Source organism: Nymphalis io, chromosome 7 (genome assembly GCF_905147045.1).
Source record: "Nymphalis io chromosome 7, ilAglIoxx1.1, whole genome shotgun sequence".
Classification (NCBI taxonomy): domain Eukaryota; kingdom Metazoa; phylum Arthropoda; class Insecta; order Lepidoptera; family Nymphalidae; genus Nymphalis; species Nymphalis io.
This window is the reverse complement of record NC_065894.1, coordinates 7,771,807-7,786,427: the sequence shown is the minus strand read 5'-3', so window position 1 is coordinate 7,786,427 and position 14,621 is coordinate 7,771,807. Positions and strand designations below refer to the sequence as shown.

General features: G+C 30.3%; 1 protein-coding gene and 1 non-coding gene across 3 annotated transcripts in view; both read left to right on the top strand.

The window, feature by feature from the left end:
* LOC126769338 (apoptosis-stimulating of p53 protein 1) overlaps nucleotides 1–14,621 on the top strand; it is a 256,568-nt gene that overhangs the window by 76,470 nt on the left and 165,477 nt on the right. The gene's annotated exons all lie outside the window — the stretch shown is intronic.
* Trnaa-cgc (transfer RNA alanine (anticodon CGC)) lies at nucleotides 10,313–10,384 on the top strand. Its single transcript has one exon. It is a non-coding gene; the product is annotated as a tRNA-Ala (tRNA).

The window sequence follows — 14,621 nt, the reverse complement described above, 5'->3', positions numbered from 1 at the left end:
AACAACTAAAGGAGGCAATATTTCATTTTTGTAATATTACATATAATCCTAAAAAGAACATCAACGCGTCAAATGAACAAACCTATGGTGAATACAGGACTATATATAAAAGTTTATCAAACTTTAGATTATTAATTAGATACGTTCTTACAAAAATAAATAATTTCACTAAGCTTAGATCACTTAACCTCTGAAGGTTTTTTTTTCACTTCTAATATATCGATATTTTCCGGTTTATTTTTCTCTTCTTAACCTTGACAAGAGTGTGTTATCAAATAGGATATACGAAGTTATGATCATAGCTTAGAGTTTCTTCAACTTCATTAAAATTTATACAACCAAATATTTAAGTTAGGAGATTAACAATTACAGCGAAGTTTACTAGTATTCTCGAAAGGCTTCTTGTACAACCAATGTTTACCTGTGAGATTGAAGATTAAGCGTTGCTCCCTAAATTTAATTACCGCAAGGGATTTAATAAACGCAAGGTATTCATTTATAATAAATTTCAATTCTTAAAATTAAAAGTCAATTTGAAAAAAATATGTCAAGTCGAAAATTACCTGACCCTTATATTATGTATATTATTTTTTATGACACTGTGCCATGATATATTTTGCTTCTAATAAAGTTATTTATATGTTATTATTTGAATAATTTCAATGAACAGATTATTTTAACGTTTTTAAATATTATCCATTTTTCGTCGATGATTTTTCTGAAAATGAACCCGAAATATTTACTAACAGTATTTAAGGTATGTTTTGATAAAATTAAAATGAAGTATGATATGAATGTACCAAATTTGAAATAAATTCTGTAGTAATAAAATAGCTGCTAATGTGCTTTCTACAAGTAATAAATTATACCGGTTTTTAAATTTGTTCTATTTCAAATCTGATATCGCTTAGATAAGAAATCCATTCCGTTTCCATCAATCTCGCGAGGATTCTTTACAGCTCAGCACATTCTGCGGATTCCTTTAATTAGAGACAGGTAATCCGAGAATAGGGCGGCCATGACATTTGTATCTCGAGAGACTTGCGGTTTCAGGGCTGCGAGAATGGTTTTTGTGTTAATTAACATTATTTCGCTCTCTACGATATTACACCTTGTATTACATACTCAGGTAGCTTTAACAAGAAATTCGGTCAAATTACTCGCCTTTATTAGCCTTATTATTCGCCAAATTATTAGCCTTATTTGAATCATTTCGATTAAAGAAAAAAAAACTATACTTAAAATTTCTTGTAAATAAATTGGAGCTCATTTTACAAATTAATGTGCAGCGAATCTATTGAAAATACATTTTCCCTTAACAGTAATAAAATTACTAAAACCAAGACCACTGTCATGTTTCAAATAGGAAATATTGAACAAATATAAATATTTCAATGGTCCCATAGATCAAACACGTAAGCAATTGAAAGTTCGAAAGGAAGTAAAATCGTGCCTTCGGCGAATCGACCCCGTAGCCCTGTAAAATAGCGTACTGGTAATAGCGTTTCTACACGATATTGCAATCTTTGCAAATCAGATGCTATTGGAAAAAGGATAAAATATATATAAAAGATGCTAGCTACAAACTGTACTAACAGATTTATTGGTGCAAATGTATTGTACGTTTGCACCAATAAATCAATAAATAATTGAAAATATACACAAAATCGCTTTATAGATGCAGTTTTTGGGCTTTTAGACCGTGAATAGTAAATTAAAACCATTGAACAATTTACTTTATACTTCGTTTGAGTTAAATATGTTGTATTATAAAATAAACTCGTCAATTTGTCCATCTATATCAGTCATTTATGAATTTCTATTTTTACAGTACATATCTTTAATAATTAATATATAAATTACCCCGAAAACAATAGTATGATTTTTATTTATTTAAATATTTGGATCCAAATAAAGTCCATCAGATTTCGTCTGAACACGCTCTTAGATGTTCTTGACGATGATACTGGCCCGTGTGGAATCTCGTGAAAGTTGGCCAACGCGTAAGATCAAGTGGATGAGTCGAAGAACGAGTTTAGTGAATCGGCAAGTGTCAAAACGAGTCGATTTTATAGGAAATGGCAATGAATGAATGAGCTATTACGACCGGTATTTTTGAATACTTTGAAATGATTATCGAAGTTTTTTTTGGAACCGGATTGATAGTATTTAATATGAGTATTAATTTAAGATCTTTAGCAATTTATTCATAAACTTTGTATTTTTTTTCATGATTTATTCATTATTTGTAATAAGAACATTTTAGTCGTGGTATAATTATTATTTTCCCCTAATTCCCATTATTAATATGGTTTAAAAACCTGTGCTTATTGATAGGTATGTACATAGTACAAATTTTTGCCTGGGTTGGGACTACTCATAATTCATTGTATAAACAAAATAGTTTTTAAATTGTGTATTTTAGCATGTTTTATATGAATATGATTTCATATAAATTATAAATACAAAGAAATAAGTTCACAGTGCTTTTATTAGTATTGTAAAACCAAAATAATTTGAAAGAAAGTCACAATCTACTGTGCTATATATAGGTGATAAGGTTAAATAAAAAATATATTATTTGGAATACACATACGGTAGGAATGATGTTATTTGCGGTTCTTTGCTTATCGGCTCCGAAGTAGGATTGTGTTTTTATTCGTAACTCGTTAGGTCCCACCCACACATCGCACGTGCGACACTTTTTGAGGTTCATTTGCCTTAACTTATATTTTCCTTTAAGAAGAGAAGTATTTCCTGAATTCTTTTTACATTCATTTGTTAATTACGTAACTTATGATTTCGGTATCATTTGTGATACACATGTGGCAGAATTCAATCCGCCACATCAACTATTCTCATAATGTTTTCTTCATCAATTCAATCTTCAGTTAAGATACGGTGTTCTAAATCATCTAATTAATATAATAAACGATTCGTTTCCGTAGCTGTGAATAACGTTTTGTTCCTTCTATTTATATTCAAATAGAAAAAGTCTCCCATGCGATTCCTCTCACGTGCTATTGTGAATTGTTTCAACCTAATGGCTACATTTAATTGTTGAGGTATTGTTATGGCCATCACGATCCCACAATGGTCCGCCAACAATAGTTCTCGAAGACGTTGAATGTAGTGAAAAGTTATCAGAAAGAAACGACTGACGTTTTAGATTGAAGAATAGCAATATACCTTATCTGGAATCGAAGCGGGATTGATATTTTCTTTGATTTTACTATTTGCAACACGCAAATGATATAAAATATAGATAAATATGATATGAAACATTGTAAAACGTAGAACTTCGAATATCTGGTTTAAATCGGATAACAGAATGTTTTGGATTTTTTACAAAATGACTATTACTGTATATATATATTTTATATATATCATACATTACGTATAATTACGCAATATACCGTGTATTCATAGCCTTAAATGTTTTTATAAGCGATATGTTATGTTATCTAAATGTATTTAATTATGTTTACCTAAACAATTTTTTAGGTTATCATATCGAATATATCTACATTTTTTAAGTGCTTATACGTAATTAAGTGTAATGTAAAACACTTAATAACGTATTCGATTTATTCATATATTTTAATGATCTCTTCAGTTTTATAACAAACAAAACAAATATGTTATTTATATTTAACAAAAATATACTGGTTGCAATGCTTTCAATGTTAAAGTTATCTCTGAAAGACAACGTTATCAAACAAATAAGTTTGTACAATTATTTCCGTTAACCAACTATGACATCTGCTGCATTCATTAGTATTTACTCGACTCGTTACTTTATCAGGGCAATGACCTTAATTCCTCAAAGGAAACGGCGAGTATATTCAAGCAATTTATGTATGTAACAAAGTTTCTTCAGCAAACTCGGCGACTAAACATTAGATTATCTTCAATTAGCCCGTATTCGGTTGTGTGAACGGAAACTGTTAGTAGGTCCACGCGATTTGAGGTCATATTACGTAAAGTATACGCATTCACGCACCGAAACTAGTTTTGAGAGTACATGCCGTAGACCCATAAAATAAATAAGGTTACAACCTCAGCTGTAAATCTTATTAAATCTATTATGCGCTTGGGATCAACAGACATAACATAATATGTTTCACAGGTGAATGTGTTATTTTTACGTTCCGTTTATTAGATGCAGGACGGGTTACTATTAGATACGTAGGTATTTATTAACTTTCTCGTTATATAAATTTCGGGAGCTCGATTTAAATGTGACAGCGTTCCTTAATATTTTATGTAAATTGTATTCGTTTATTTGACACAATCAGTTAATCAGATTTATAATGTTTTAACATTTAGTTAAAATACAGCGATAGTTCATTTTAACTGTTTACTTTAATATAAAAATAGTGTAGATGATTTATTATTGCGTTTGTTAAACCGATGCTTGCTTTCAAGATTATATAGTTAATATAAAAAAATAAATGCTTTTACGACTCCTAAAACTTTAACTTGATTTAAATTCGAAAAATTATGGACAAACTATCTAAAATTAATAATATTAACTAACTTTTATAGTATAAGCAACAAACTATATCGTTATTTTGTTTACTTAAATTACATACGTAGTCGCTTATAATTGTAACGAAAGCCTAAGATTAAACCGCCAATATGTTGACATATTTATGTATGTATATAAAAAAGTCTACATGTTATCTATTTGTCCTCTACTTGTTCCTATACAATTAATCGACAAAATACAATCTATGTGCTGCTGTTGTTGTTAAGACTTGTGTGATGTTTTTTGGAAAAGAACCATCAATGCAAAATAGGTAGAGCGCGTCTTCAGATAACGGTTAACAAAAAAAATAACAGAAGTTCCAACGTATGTCATTAGCTAGGTAATTACTTTTAAATTTAAAGTGTTCATAGTGAAGTAAGCTAATGTGGCCTAGTGGTTAAAACGCGCGAGTCTTAATCGATGATCGTGAGTTCAAGCCCGGGCAAGCATCATTGAATTTTAATGTGCTTAATAATTTATCTCGTGCTTGACGGTGAAGAAAAACATCGTTAGGAAACCTCTACTTTCGCTAAAATTCTGCCACAGGTGTATTCCACCAACTACCTTCAAATCTTCTCCTCAAAAAAAGGAGAGGAGACCACCTTAGCCCAGCAGTAGGACATTCACAGGTTGTTACTTACTTAATGAAGACAAAATTACATATATTTCCGGTTGAAATTTTATGAAATACTTCTACTATATATTGTTTCCATATTTAACCACAAATAATAAATTTATCAACAATAATTGTTAGTATTAAACTCGCACATAATAGGTATACTATAGTTCGATATAAATGTCGAATAAATATATATGTATATAAATAAATAGGTATTTATTTACAGCTGGAATATTATATAACAACATTCTTAACCAAATACCTTATTGGGCAGTTCATGTTAGTTTATTGACTTGCATTTCAAACAGAAAATGTAACGAAGTTGTCAAACAAGTAACCTTAAACGTGACTAAAGATGCACCCCCTACTTAGAACGTGGTACGTGTCATCACATACACCTGACATTTTTTTGGACTTGAATACTATGTCTTTGTCCATTATTAATTGCATTCCATTGATCTTCATATAATTGACAGGTGTATATTGTACAGATGTATTGTAAAAGCTGATCAATTATTGTAGTCAATTGTCTCGTAAATTTTATTACCGAGCTCGTTCAACTTGTGATATTTTTATAGGTGCTATTATTAAATAACATTAAATATTGACACAACTGTTTTTATTTGTGATTTATTGTTTTTATTTGTGATAAGTCGACTCGCTGGATAGAACACGTGAGTCTTCCGGATAAGACCAGTTGAGTTTTCACTTGAAGAAAAACATTGTTACGAAATTTGCATTTGCTGAATGATGAATGAATGAATGATGAATTATTGAAAATAGCTAGACAGTCAAGCAAATGGGCCACCTGTTGGTAAGTAATCACTATCGCTCATAGACATTGAACTGTAAATAAAATAATGACCATTACTTTCACCGCCAAAGCTCCAACAAATCTTGGTAATGAAGATGTTATGTCCCTTTTGGCTGTAGTTACATTATCTCTTCAAGTCGGAATACAACAATACTAAGCATTGCTGTGTGGCGGTAGAATATGTGATAAGTGGGTGATACCTAACCAGACAGGCTTCGCAAAAGTTCTTCCACCAAGTTATCATGTCTATTCACCAGAATTTGAGCAGCATTTTCGATTAAGTCCTAAGCTTATCGCTAAGAGATGAAGGCTTTTGTCCAACAATGGGGCATTAACGGGCTCTTTCGTGTAAGATTTGATTCTTACTTTATAATTCATTATTTTGATAATCGATATAAATTATAGGCATGATTCCTTATACAAAATACGAAGATTAAGGATAAGCTCATCACGTTGAATTAAGATGTTTGCTAACATCCGATCTCAAGAGAAATTCCAAATTAGAAAAAACGTTAAAGGAATTTGGTTCTTCATTTTACTTGCAATGTTTAAAGAAGATTCGTGATTATTATGACGTGATCATTACTGCTGTTAAATATTATTTGTTGCGTTAACAATACACCTAAGTAATTGTTATTATGATAAAAAGGTGTAAAAATATCTTTTACGTTAATCTTTACACAATTATTTTGTTTATTTGTTCACGTGCATTTATTGACAGTTGAGTCGCGTGCGGAAATACGTGAGTCATGCTCTACCGTGAGGTTCCCTAATCGCACGTTGCTTGTTGTACTCTTAACAAACGAAAGCTTTTTCATTAACGTTATTCATTGAAAACTATGATACAGCACCGAGAAAGAGAAACGCAAGCATCACGCAATGGAAAACACACATTCGGTATGCGTCATTATATTAAAACGGTGTGTTATCCCCAGTCGATCACAAATTGTAGGGCTGCGGTTAGACATGTGAATACCTTTTGGACGTGAACACATTACGCTATCGACATTCGTGCGGTTGAATCACGCGAAAGTGTAATCAAAGCTTTAGCTGTCCGTATTTCAGAGAATTTGAAATGTAGTACATGTAAAGATGAAAATATTTCTCGTATTTTTTACGGTATCAATTTTATTCAAGTTTCTTTTCCGTATTCAAGTTAACAGAGGCTATGTACATACAAGTGAATTTATGCACACTGACGTAAGTGCGGTTGAATTTAGTACGAAAAGTTGCTGCTGTCTTAAGATAACGATTTACTATATAACAGCATTTGTAATGTAGATTTATTTAAAAAAATAAAAATTCCGTTACAAAGACCTACAAGAAATTATTTTAAAATTTATTTGAAACAGTTATGATAGCGTTTTAAAAAATATTATTATTTCATTCCGGTTTAGGTTTTAGTATTTATATTTCGTTAATAGTAATGTTTTTGCTATAAAATAATACAAAGTAGTTTTGCCATACCGATGTATTTTTTCCGGGAAAGAGTGGGACCCACCACGTATTGTGCAAGCGAAATTCCAACAAAAGCGATTTTATGCAATTACGCTTAACTTGCCGGAGTTATTACTAAGAGAGCGGTCACGGTGCGGGTAATGTTCGCTCAGTCACGAGCCTCTCAGACTTTAAACCGGGACGTTTTGTTTTTTTTAGAACTATTACTATCGCACCCTTGGGGTAATTTTGGCGAGTGTATGTATTAGTTAAGACAATGTTGTCTGTAACGAATATATATAATAAATTTTGAACCGCGACTTTAATTCTTATTCTATTTTTTCATCTGTCGTACTTCTTTAATTAATTTTAAATACTAAATAATCTTAAAAGGTTGACCTGATCTTATGAGTTAAATAGGAATTGACCGGTTTTGTAAGTTATCACATACTGGGCAATAACCGTGTAACTTAGGTTGTGATCCGAAACAAATATAAATAGAAGAGAAATGACCGCATCGACTCCAAGCAAATGTTATAAGAACTGTGACAATAAAAGTCATTAGTAACGTATTGAAAATGACACAAGTAAAGCAGGCAGGCAGGCAGTAAACTCATTGTTAAATTGTAACTAGGTTTTTTTTTTCTAAGTTATACATCAGTTAACTTTTCCTTTTCTTGTGTTCTTGCGTGCGTCAATTAATGAAAGTAAATGTGATCCGCGAAAGGACAATACAATGTTAGCTGTGTTTTTATTGTATCTTTCTCAAGCAAATAATTACATTAATAAAACCGACAATAGACTTTTGTTTTTCTTTGAAAATTTTATTTTCTTTAATAATTGTATAATTTTGTAGTCTAATTATTATATTTCATATTTTATGTTAAGCATCTTTCATATTAATTTAGTAAAACCGGTGAGGCAAAAAATATAGTTTTGTTAATTTAATTATTTTTTTACTATGAGCGATGGACATGATTTCAACATAAAAGAATAATCTCGAACGATTCTGGCTACTATCATATAAATTGTCTTAAAAACAATAACTGCTTGAATGACGCCGGATGCCGGCACGTTGCGGGCACCGGTGCTATCGTCTTGTATACCACTGACTGTATTCAGTGTCAGGTATTTTATATCGACGCAGGTAAGAGTAGTGTAGTTTATCAATTAATCTTTTGTAACTGACATGTGCAATAAGCACATTTTAACTTAAAAAATATGAACCTATCGTATTCCTTTGCTAAGGCTTTATTTATTTGTTGTATAATAGTTAATTAGATAAACTATATATGTATAATAAAATAGTCATATATATATTTTAATAAATACAGTATTATGATTTGATATATGTACAATATCGTTTCTCATTTCTGTTTCCACAATCAATATATAATATGGATTAAAGATATTTTAAAATGTGCGCATTAACCTACAAGTGTTGTTTAAGGGTGATTAGTTAATGCCACGTTCTAATTAATGTAAAATCAATGATGCTAGAAAGAGAAGACAGGATTGAATTCATTATCCGCCGAAAAAGTTAAAAATATTTTATGTTTTAAAGAGACCGCTGCTTTCTATAATATTAATTGTGCTTACATTTTCGCTGAATAAATAGTAATAAATAGTGTGTATTTAATATAAAACGTATTATTCATGTGAACTGGACAAATAACATTTAGAAAATCGACGTTAAGAAGTCATACTCGCTATACATAAATGCAATCAGTTTTAGTGATGTTCCTCTCACTCTAGTGCTAATTTTATGATCCTATCTTAAACATACGGCTAGTTAGTATTTCTTTAGTAGTTAATTTATAATAGAATTTCTTGAAGTTTTGCTGCACGCTGTTATGTATCAAGAACTTTTTGTATAAAATTTATGTAAATAATCTAACTACGCTAGATTATATGTGCCTAAAACATATTCTTATTTAAAAATCGAACATTAATTCATTCTAGTGTAAGTAAAGTAAAGAAAAACATAACATAGTACATCATAAATATTAGTTTTATTAAGATCTTTGTGTTGGGATTATCTATAAAAGGACAATTTACCTAAACTGATCTCATGGGCATAATGCTGCTGATGTTCAGGATATAAGGCTAAGGATCTTAGGCCTAAGAATAATTTTCCATGAAAAACAGATTTGCAAATACCTTCATCAAACCTGTGAATTTTGCAAGCGAGTCGATTTATCGTCTTTAATTATAATTTAAGGTAAATTTTGGTAATAATTTAATCAAAACACAATAGGGCCGAGTTAATAAAATTTACCGTTTCCTTATTCAACAATGGATATGTAAAGGGAGTGTTACGGCAGTTGGTTCATAAAGTACAGAGCATTGTTCCACCGGAACTCCGCGTCGTGGTCCCGGGCTCCAGTGACGTCACGGCGCCACCTCGCCTTCCGGATTTAGTATATTTGCTGAATAGTTCTTAGTATTTTTATTTTTTCAATATATTAAATAAATTAAAACAAAAATAGTAGCTACTATATAGTAATAAAGAATCACCACATTTTTTATCTGATTAAAAAAATGAAGTTGGCTTATTCTATAAAATATTATATAAATGGATTATTTATCCATAGATATATATTCAAAAGGTTGTGTAGTGATCAACGAGTTTTCGTTGATTTTCATGCAGGATATAACAATTTAATTAACAATCTTCGTTACATAATTTAATTTCTGGAAAAGAGAAACTACTGAGTTTTTTCATAGTTCTTCGTTAGAATCCACGTCCCGATGATATATTTTGATTTTGGTTTCTTTTTAAAAAATAAATAGATTCTTGTAGTATTCCATGCTCAGTGCAACTTGTTACTTAATATGAATTAAGATTATGAAAATATTATTGTGAACATACATTTCATTCCGTACCTTATATTCATAGTTCTTATTACCAGGGGGTATAACTCAGTGGTAGAGTGTCTGCTTCGCATGCTGAAAGTCCTGGGTTCAAATCCCAGTACCTCCAATTTCATTTCCATATTTATGGTACGCTTATTTTGTAAACTATGGAATTAAAATAAAATATAATTACTATAGTCTAAGTATTATAGCAATATTTGAGTAAATAGTAACGATAATTTTATTTGTTTTGAATGTTTATTACATTCAATGTCGGAAGTTCAATAATTTCGAATTTATATAATATATATTATACAGTTATTTCATTCATAACAGATATTGTTTTACCGGAACTTTGCGTCGTGGTTAAAATTATAATTCCCGGTGACGGCCCGTTTATGAATGCCCACTGTTCATATGCTTTCCTATCATAATTATAAATTTCGGTTTTGGCTGTTTTTTTTATTTTCATTGAGATATCACTCCTCTTTAGTATTGAAGTACAAGATATCTCTTTGCAGTTACATAGGGTCCAGTTTTTAGATATTTATATTTACCTATATAAAAAAAAATTAAAATGTTAAAAGAAATTTGTATCTGTTGTTGTTTTAATATAATGTATATTAGGTGATTGTATTATTATTAAGCAAAAGCTAAAATGTTAATTTTCATTTTACTCTTTTTATATGATATTTCAATGTATAATATTTCAAATTAAGTGTATAGAACAGTTCACTTATCTTTAATAGTTTCGATTCTACGCTGCTTGTTACCTCACTCAAAGCTCGTTCTTTTATTTATATAATATCTTGCACACAGTTCTTACAGGAGTGAAGTGCATTCTACCGGTATACGAAGATCAGGTTGGTTATCTTCGAGTCATAACCAGTGGAACCAGTAAATCGTATTTTTTAAGACGTTACGAGTTTTTATTTAAAAATACTTATTAGTATGTATGGTTCAAATATTGATTTTCAATCCAGTTCCCAAAAATTTAGTTTAAATTTAGCATGCACATGTTGTTTCGTTGTATTTACGTATATATATATTTTCAGCCTTTTTCCGTCCACTGCTGGAGAAAGCCTGATTTATACTATAACCTTCATCCTTATATATATAGTTTAATTATATATATTTTAATGTTGTGCCAATAATCATGTAAGAGTTCGTTCATGTCGCACGCAAAGGCTCCTGTTAGGATTCAGATATAGCACAGCTAAACTTATGTCAATATAGTCATGAATCAAAAAGCAGGAATGTTATCAATATAACAGCTGGTGGAACGATAACAACTTACAACTTACTTTCTGTCTTCGCCACGTCCACACATCCTTCCTGGGGCTGATATTAATTTTTTATACTAAGATATCACACGTATTTTTAAATTAATATGATTATTAATAAACTTATTCTTATAAAATATTAATAATAAAGGCTTTTTACTTAATAAAAAACTATATAGATGCGAACGCGCAAGTAGTGTCCTTTCATTTGTATGCAGGTATTATAATAAATTTGATTGTTTCTAAATAAACATAATATATTATCAATTTGGTGAAAAGAATAACTATTGAGTTTCTTGTTGGTTTTTCTCGGTTGAATCAAGTCAAAACATGTCAAGCCAGTATTAGCTTTGACCTGTAGTAGTAACATGACGATTCAAAAGTGCTTCTATAACCTCTTCGAATAATGAATATTTTCAATTGAGTTTGTTTAAAGTGTGATAAAAATGCAACTGAATATCGTTTTAATAAGTTTATAGTTTTAATATTTATAATAAAAATTAAATAAAAAAAAATCATCACAGAAGTGAAACTTTTGTCACATAATGAACAGTTGCAGTCAGATTTTGCATTGATATTATATACTCTTATCGCGTCTATAGGAGCTACACTTCAAATATACGTCGTACAATGATTTACAGCATTTGCACACATAAACGCACACACTAAACTTCAACTAAAACCAGCGACCCGCACATTTCCGGAGGTCAGTTCCCGTTGAAGTGGCCTAGTGTGGTATGCAGGCTTTGCGACACAAACCATAGCTACTCAAAGTGGAACTAATTTTGCCTTTCGGGTGATATGTATTTCGTTTTAATGCCTAAATAAATTTTAATTTATTTAAAATGTTGTGTTTTGACCGTTTACTTGATGTTGTTTTATCGGTTTATTGTTGTCTTTATGTAGGCATATTTCAAGAATTTATTTTGCACAAAATTATCTTAGAAAAATAAACACAATGTTATTGTTGTAAGTCCAACATTCGTTTCGAGACAAGCGATTCATAAATAAACACTCGCTGATATGTACGTAGGTGTAAGATGATCTCGAGGGAGGAATTTTCGAGGCATGGCAAATATTCAAGCCCTTTGTTCGAAATGAAGCCTTATATGGCGAGGAACGCATCCTACTTTATGATATGAAATCAGCAAAAACCAAAACAAAAAATAGTCGTCTTCCGATTGCCTGAACGTTTGTGATTTTTAAGTTTCTCATGAATATTAAATAAAGAATTTAGTCGAAAAAATTTATGGATGTGACTTTTTTTAGGGTGATTATTATGAGTAAACTTATTAGTAACATTCATTTTGTTTTTACGGTATTTAAATAAATTTATTATTTTTGATTTTTAATATTTATTTGAAACGTCTTTTATTTTGAACTAAATTTAATTGCACACCTCAAGCTCAAAGCGTTGTAAATCTCTTTTGTTGCCAGAAATTTATTTTGTTCTGTGATTAAAAAAAAGGTGTTTGAAGGTATGGAAGTAGGTTAAAATTATATTACAAGATTTCATTAGATTTACATAAATATGTAAATAATAAAGTATTTATAAGTAAATATGATAAAGGGTAAAGAAAAAACTTTGCGTGTTGATGATTATGATGTAGGTTATGCGCTCAATAGGTTTCATAATCGGCAGCGACGTAGCGTGGTAGGTAATACTCCATATTCTTACTCTAAATAAGAGAAGATAACTATACGCAATAAAAGTTTCCGTTACTAGGTTTTTTTTTATTAAAAGCACTAAACCACTAGTACTAAAGAATATAAACCAAGTTCCCGACTCCGCAAAGTCAATACATCCTTCCTGGCACTAGCCTAGTATAAGATCCTCTAACTAGATCGTAATTTTGATAGTTGTAACTTAAAAGTTAAATTAATAAAGAGGTCAATGTGTCATACATATTCATATAACTATATATATATTCTGTGATTTAGTTTTTTCTCGGTATCTACTATAACATCTCATGAACAGTAAGCTATTATTAGAACTAATTTCGTTCAACAAAACAAAACTTGATAGACGTTTCTCTAAAATAAAACATACATTATTGTTGAAGTAATCTCTATTATATAATACACGCTGTACAAGACAGCTTATTGTTAGTGTTTGGGGAGTTTCCTTGAATTGAGCGTGGATTTTCTCGTCACTCGTGACATCTAGGGCTTCAAGTGCTTGCGGTATTAAATACTAATAGACGTTGCGAACTAACTAGATAGATATTATGATTTTGAAACTTTTATATTGTTGTCAATTATATATTTTAACCTGGGTTAATCTCATGGATGCTTTATGCTGGAATGTTTTTCAGCAGTTGATAAAATTATTTTTACTTTTTTATTTTAAATAATTTTGAAATATATATAATAATATATTTTTCTAAATACAGTTAAAAATCTAAGTAAAAAAAAATTAAGATTTTCTTTACGAAGATTTGCATTAGATACTTCGTTGGTTATTTATCGCCTTTATGTAAATGCCATTTTATAAATATTCATTATAGCCTCAAGAGAAAAGAAATGTATTCTATTATCACTTGGCAAATCTAAAACGCCAGTTACGCCAAGTCGATAAGAACGTGTGGACATGTGAAGAGACGCTCACCCTGATAGCCTGTCTCGTCTGGCATCGCCTCATGAATGTTAATGGCAATTGCATCTCGAGATTGCAACCGAAATTGAAGCTTACTTCGTTAGCACTTGTTGAACCATATTGACATTATTATAACATTTTAATGTTGTAAAGTGAAATCTATTCTTCGACATGTCTGTAATATCTTAAGAGAATATTTTGGATGAATAATTTAAAACCTTTTAATTTTTTTAACTTTTTAATTTTTAACCCATGAATTTCTAATAAAAATAAATAGCAGTCAACAATCGAAATACTTAGGGTTAGGACGCCTATTATATTGCAGCGCTTGAGTAGTTCGACCTAAAACTACTGATGTAAAAATTACACGTAATTCGACGTTTTACGTTCTTGGCATTGTACTTATTGTTTGAAAAGCAGTAATGCTTAGAACATTAATTGCATATCGCTATCGTATTACAAAAGCGTCTTTGTTTATCATCCGT